This window comes from Mastomys coucha, chromosome X (assembly GCF_008632895.1).
Source record: "Mastomys coucha isolate ucsf_1 chromosome X, UCSF_Mcou_1, whole genome shotgun sequence".
NCBI classification, from domain to species: domain Eukaryota; kingdom Metazoa; phylum Chordata; class Mammalia; order Rodentia; family Muridae; genus Mastomys; species Mastomys coucha.
In genome coordinates, this window is record NC_045030.1 from 95,281,554 (window position 1) to 95,288,948 (window position 7,395).

At 43.7% G+C, this 7,395-nt stretch overlaps 1 pseudogene; it reads left to right on the forward strand.

The window, feature by feature from the left end:
- The first annotated feature begins 1,318 nt into the window (after window positions 1-1,318).
- Window positions 1,319-3,044, forward strand: LOC116088300 (annotated as a pseudogene).
- Window positions 3,045-7,395: the final 4,351 nt, after the last annotated feature.

Below are 7,395 nucleotides of genomic sequence, written 5' to 3' on the forward strand. Positions count from 1 at the left end.
CTTTTGTGATTGGGTTACCTCAATCAGGATGATACTTTCTAGTTCCATTCATTTCCCTAGAATTTCATGAATTCATTTCTTTAATAGCTGAGTAGTATTCTACAGAACATGTACCATATTGTGTATCCATTCTTCTGCTGTGGGATATCTAGGTTCTTTCCAGAATCTGCTATTATAAATAAGTCTCCTAGGAATATAAACGATAGGCTTTAGGGTAACAGTCTACATGTTTATCCCTGTCACCTAGGAAGTTGTGAAGCCTGTCAACATTTTGTACAGGATTTAGGGAAAAGGCAAGGGCAGGAAGTATCCATTAGGGCCTTCTATAGCCTGGGGACTATTAGGAGTTACTGAAGACAAGGAAAGAGGCAAGGAACAGAGAAAGGGACCCAGTTCTAGACTAGGGAGCTTTGGGAGCATCCTCTTTGGCACCATCTTGACCTGTATCCCTTTGATGAATATAGGGCACAGCTGGTCAAGGACATGGGCTCCTTTTTTCCCTGAAATTGTATTGCTGACCAGACAGCCTCTTCCTTGGGTAGAGAATGAACATGAGACTCACAGAGAAGCAAGGAATATAGATGAAGATATGAAGAAAAGTGAAAGGAGGCAGAGCAAAAGCAGGAGCGAGAGGTGGACAGCATCACATTTATGAAGGATTGTGTAAGAAAGGAGGGCAAGGTAACCACAGGATGGCCCAGTGTGATGAGATAAAGGGTATATCTCCTAGTTGAAGAAAGGCTTTGGACTGGAACATGTTGTCAGTGACCACAGGATCAGGCCTTCTACAACACATGAAAAGAAGAAGCCAGACTGATAAAATAAGTTGATAGTGTCATTGAAGTGGAGATGGGAGGGAAGTCCAGACCCCACTGAGTCCTTCAAAGGAGAAGGGCCATGGGAATGTGCTTGAGTGTCTCCTGAGTGCTGAGCAAAAGCAAGGACCTTCCAGGGAGTTTAGACTTTTGTTTGTCTCATTTCATGGATGGATTTGCGCCCCAGTTTGGATCCTGCTTCTTCTCCTATGAGCAGGATGTCTGTAAACTGATGACTAGTGGGGACCTCAGTAGCAGAGAGTACATTGTCATATGGATAGTTGTTCCTTAGAAGAACAAGCATTCCCCTCTGCCCCAAGAACCCTCACTCCTTAGAGAGAGTCCATGCCAATCCTTAACTCTCTTATCTGTTCCAACAGTCATAGGGACAGTCCTGCCCTGTGTCCCACCCTTGTCTGTGGATGAAGGCTCTGTATGCTCTGCAATGTCCTTTGGATCCTTGAAGTGGTTTCAGGTTGTCCCCATATTTCCCAGAGTATTCTATGGGATCCAACATAGAAAACGACAATGAGATCTACCATCCAGGAAACCTTTATGTCTCCCAGTGTGTCTCCATTCAGATGCCCTTCATCTACTTCCCCTGCCAGTTGGCCAAGAATCCCCAGATGAACATAGCCTGGGATGGAAGGATTTCCATGAAGATTTCATCTACAACTCTACACTAGCTTTCATTCATGAGCACTTCAAAGACTGAATCATCCTGAACTGGATACAGTTCACATCCAGAGTCCTCTGAATCCTGACCTTGAAGGAGACTTATCAGGCCATATACTTCTGCCAAATTTATCTTCAAATGACAGAAGGTATGAGGTTGTGGTAACCATTTCATGGAACCTAACTCAATAAAACACATGTTGAGTTATCATGGCTCAGGGTTTGATGCCTGTATCTTCCTTGTCCCCTACATTTCACCTTAGACTTCACAACTCTGAACATTTTTTGTATCCATTTCCTCTGTTCTGCCCACACCTCTGCCATCATCATCTTTCCTTGTAGTTGTGACAAGTCTTTGCTGCCTCCTCTGCAGTGGTCTGTCTTTGTCTGCTTAGGGGGAAACACACCTGACTCTAGACTTTAGCATCTGCCGTACCTTCTATTTCACTCCCTTAGTGTGACTACTAACTACTACTGTCCTGACCACTTTCATCCCATGATTTCAAGGTGAATAAAGTTCTACTGGATGTAGCTGATTCTCTTGGTCCTGTGGTAGAACTCCAATTAGCCCTGTATGTAAAATCTCCACACAGCTATAGTCTCATCTCAGAACATATAGTAGGGACCATTGGGTGTAATGGTATCCTCAGGTCTAACTATAACTGCCAAATGTCACCAAAGTCACTCTGTTTATGTCTCTCTGTGTTTATCTGTATTTAAGTCTCTCACTGTGTGTGTGTATGTTCACATTTATTTATGAAGTGTGGCTAGAGGAGAGTCTAGGGTCTTTCCCACCTTATTTTTTGGGTCAAGATTTCTCAGTGGCTTCAAGTTTCCATGGAGACTTGGTTGGCTGACCATTGAGACAAGGGACAATCCCCTCTCCACCTTCTCAGCACTAGGATTACAGCTCTGTCAGCTATTTGATGCTGAACTAGAGATATAGACCAGGCTGACTGTCAGATCAGAGATCTGCCTGCCTCTGTCTCTTGGGGTTGGTCATGCCCACTTCACTTGGTTCTTGATATAGATATTAGGCACCAAAATCAGGTTCAAAAGCCCAAAGAGAAAATTTTCTATGAACTAATGATATCTGCATGTTACATATATTCAAATGGGAATAAATCATGTATTTCTCTAACTATGTTATTTGTGACCAAATTAAAATCTGTGGACACATATCCAGGACAGTTGGGAACTATGCATTTGAGCTTGCTTTCCTAGATTCTCAGCCTTAAGCATCTGTTTCCTTCCCTGCATTAGCTTCTAACCATTGTTCCCCATCCTACATCCCACAAAGGAGATAATATGTGACATTCAACCATCACTCTTTCATTCAGGGAGTGTCTGCTTACTTCTCATCTCTCCACAGAACTCAGCACAATAATGAGGAGTCCTTCCATCAATACCTCTTTAGTCACCACAACTGGTCTGGGGGACACAGAGGGCCAGAGGAGTCCTTCACTGCTGAATTTATGAGTCATGGTCACAATGTTCCTGTCCAAATTTGTGGTCATAATCTTGGTCTACAGATTTATGATCTTCCTGTGGTGAAAGAAATAGTAAGAGGTCCAGGGCAAGCTTCAACCAATCTTCCCACTGGCAGTTTTCTCAGCTATGGGAGATGGAGATGGACCAGCTTGTGCAGGGAACAATAAAGAGAACAGAAGGGAAATGTGCTTGAACACTACAAGAACTGCATCCCTGGAACCTGCTGTCCTGTCCTTCTAGACCAAGTGGAAATTAGAGGAGCAAACACAGACGAACACAGATCATGCTCTTAAGGAACTCAAGGGGGCATACAGGAGACTCAGGGGCATAGTGCTCTTTAGGAAAGATTTGTGACAGTAAGAAATATCTGACGGTAAACCAGGACTCAGGGACTACATCTCACAGAAATTGATATCTATTAATAAGACACCTCTCTGAGTTTGTTGTGCAGGATCAAAATGGAAATTATGAACATTGTGTGTAACAGACCTACCACCTGAAAGAAATGTGTAGGGAGAACTTAAAATGTACAAGATGCAAAAGAGTTGAATGCTAAAAACAGACTCTCTTGGAAAAAATTACAAGATGGCCACTGAGGTGGTTCACTTGAAGCAATTGTCCTACAACTGTGTCATGAGCATCATCCCAGGAGCCACCTAATGAGTTTTCAGATGCTTGGGCAGGCATAGACACTAAGATACATGGGGCTCACTGTGCTGGCAGATTTACTTAGAAGGTGAGACCAATAAATTACCTGTCTCACAATCTAGAGAGGACAGATCCTAAAGGACAATGCCCAAGTTGTCCTCTAGCATCCACATGTGTTCATCTATACTAATATACACATGTGGAAATGTACTGATCAAATAAGTTTTACAAAACTTAGGGAAAATACTAAAAATGTAAGTGTATTTGCAGAATGAAAATATCTATAAATTACTGAGGGACTGTTAAAAGCAGCCTGGTTTCTGGTTGAACTAAGGCTTGAAACTCTGGTGACCATGCAGGGGATAACCCTGCAAGAAATACTAGGCATTTTACCACTCCTGGACACCAAGCTTCTGGTAAAAGTCCACAGCTCTCCATAGGTTTACAGCCATCAGTCACATAAGGGCAGTGCCCTAAAATGCCCCACAGCTAGAGGACATAACCACAGGTGATGTAGACTCAAGAAAGATCTCCATTTTAATGAGGTACCTAAAGCCCTGGAGGATTAGCCAATAAATTCACCTTTCAAGACACCCCTCCCTGAATAAAGGTATTTAACCTCAGGACCATCCTGAGAAAGTAGAGTAGGGTTTTCCTCATCACCACTCTTGGCTATGACAATGAATGTTTTAAAACCATCGACTGTCTCTTTTCATTGGGATCCACTGTGGGGAGCAATGGAGGATTTCTTCTAAAGAGCTAGCCTCCTAATTTCCAACAGAACACCTCTCAGTGCTCCCAGCCATGACCTCTCCCAAGCCAAGCTGCCTGCCTGACAAGCCAAGGACTCTCATCCCTGCGGTACCCAGCAGGAGCTCTCCTCATCTTTCCTCAACGAACCCTCAGGCCTCCACTATATTCTAAGCTCTTTTTGGGCATCCAGTATCACCTAGACACAGGAGCCTGAGAACCAGACAGCCTTGGCCTCCTTGTAGGCCCAGGGATGTCTAAGCCAGCTCCAGGAGTCCCCTGGACCACAGTCTGCATTCCCCCACCACCAGAGTGTTGCCCAGCAACTTCACATAACCTGTCTGGCACTTGTGTCAGGTAAGTACAGTCAAAACTCCTGGTGTCCAGCCTTGTGATTGGCTAGAGCCATGAGTGGACATGGGACATCATTAACCCAACACATTACCTCCTTACAACAACAAAAAATAAAAGTTAAATGCAATTCATTATTGATTTCCAATTATATTTTTGTAAAATCAAATATTTGCCTCTTATCATTCATGAGTAGTAGTAGTTGTTGTTGTTATTGTTGTTGTTGTTGCTGTTGTTTTCGAGACAGGGTTTCTCTGTATAGTTCTGGCTGTCTGGAAACTCACCTTATAGACCAGGCTAGCCTCGAACTCAGAAATCTGCCTGCCTCTGCCTGCCAAGTTCTGTGGTTAAAGGCATGTGCCACCACTGTCTGGGCCATTCATGAGTATTTTAAAAAAACAAATAAGGGGATACTTTGGGGGACACCATAATCCCAGCATGTAGAAAGGGCAGAAAGGAAATTCAGGAGTTCAAGGCCATCAACAGTTACATAGCAGGCTGTAGGCCACTGGGCTCCAAAGATTTTGTACATAAAACACAAGGGCTAAATGTGGATGGAGGTCATAGAAGATTTAATGCTATGAAAGGTATAAAACTACAGGATGAGGATAGAGATGCATAGATGATGGAATATAAAACAAGTTTACAAATAAACATTTAAATGTGCATCCCATGGTCTCAGACAGGCTTAGCCCTCTATTATGGTAAGTAGAAAAACTGAAAGAAGAAAGAGCAGCAGCCTCAGAGACAGCAGAAGTCTGACCAGGATTCAAACAATGTGGCTTAATCAGCACAGTGCAGCAACCTGTGCTGAGAGGAAGAGCTACAGAGCAGGTACCCAGGGAGGCAAAAGGGAGACATGGTCAGTGCAGATAATAGATGGCAGAGATGAGTCAAGAAGTCAGAGAATGGGAAAGGAAAAGTAGACAGGACATGGGTCAGCACACTAGTAGTCATTTCTGTGACCTACTGTGATGTACAAGTCAACATCAGCTCCTGGTGATTTTCAAACCTGTCCCTGCCTGGCTCTAGCAGAGCTGTTTGCAGCTCTGCTTCCCTGATGTTGCCTGAACACAGAGGACAGCTGAGAGACAGTATGGTGAACCAGCATGGCTGACACACTCACACTGTTCCTTCTCCAACAGGTCAGCAGACTGAAGTCTAAACCCCAACCAGGTGAGCACCTATTATCTCAAGGGGCAGCTGAGGGGATGTAGGGTAGTTTATTATGAAAAGCATGCAAGGGAACCAGAGAAGTGATTCAGCCAGATAATCATGGACATGGGTAGGAGGACTGGAGCTTGATTCTGAGCCCACAGGTTATAATCAAAGGATGTTAAAGATATTTGTAATCCATCCCTGGACAATCAAAAGACAGGGAGAATGATGGGTTAGTTTTCCAGGTAGTCTAGCATATTTGGTGAGTTCCAGGTCTAGTGACAGATCATGTGATTAAAACAAGGGGATCCACTCAAGGTGATAAGTCATGGTCATCACATGTTCTAAATTCATTTGAAGAGAAGTATTTCAAATTACATATTAGTGGACAAACAATATTGTGAAGCAGTGTGAAACACTGGTACCAGTGTGTACCAGGGGAAGTGGAGACTGTTGCCTAGGCCAATGACCTGGGTGGAATTTCTGGGGACCAACATAGTACATGGATGAAACTGACTCCAGACAATTTCTTCTCTCTCTCTGTCTCTCTGTCTCTCTGTCTCTCTGTCTCACTGTCTGTCTCTCTGTCTCTCTGTCTCTGTCTCTCTCTGTCTCTCTCTGTCTCTGTCTCTCTCTCTCTCTCTCTCTCTCTCTCTCTCTCTCTCTCTCTCTCTCTCTCTCTCTCTCTCTCTCTCTCTCTCTCTCTCTCTCTCTCTCTGTCACCCACAGGCTCCTGGTGAGATATTGTTTGTTTGTGACCAGTTAATAGACCTCTATGTATCTGGATCTCTCACCAATGAGGAGCCTTTACCTCAAGGTTGTGATTGGTGACTACACATCATCATCTCACCTCTCCAAATTCATCCTTGGAATTGGAATGTACATGACTGCAGGACTGTTCTGTGAGACATCCCTGTTCTTGGGCAAGGACAGAAAGATAACTTCCACTTCTGCCGTGTGGGCTCTGTTGTCTTGTCCTTGGGACACAGGTCATTCTATCTGTTTCTAGTGGTAAAAGACCAACTGTGCTCATGGAGTTAATGATACTTTTTAAATAAATGTGGGATCAAAAAGTTGAGGAACTTAGGGAGCCAATTCTGGCACAGTGGAGATGTAGATGTGTCAAAACCCTGAAAAATTCATCCTGAGACAAGCTGAGTTAGGACAGTTCCCTCTTTGCTCTGGGACTGCATGTTTGCATGCAAGTATACTTTATGACCCCCATCTATGCCACCATTGAGGTACTCATAACAAGATGGCCGAACTACAGGTGTAAGCATCTGGAATGTCTCTTTATGCAAATGAAGCTTTCCCAGAATCTCAGCACGAGCCAATATTGTATAGTCACCTCTATAACAAACAATATGTCAAGAAAGTTCATGTAGCACTTGTTACCTTTGCCCCTCCCCCCAATAAAATACAGCTGTTTCTCTGAAAACCTCTCACAGAAGCCCATTTCTCCATAAGATGCAATCTAGAAGAGATCCTGTGAAATCATCAACCCAGA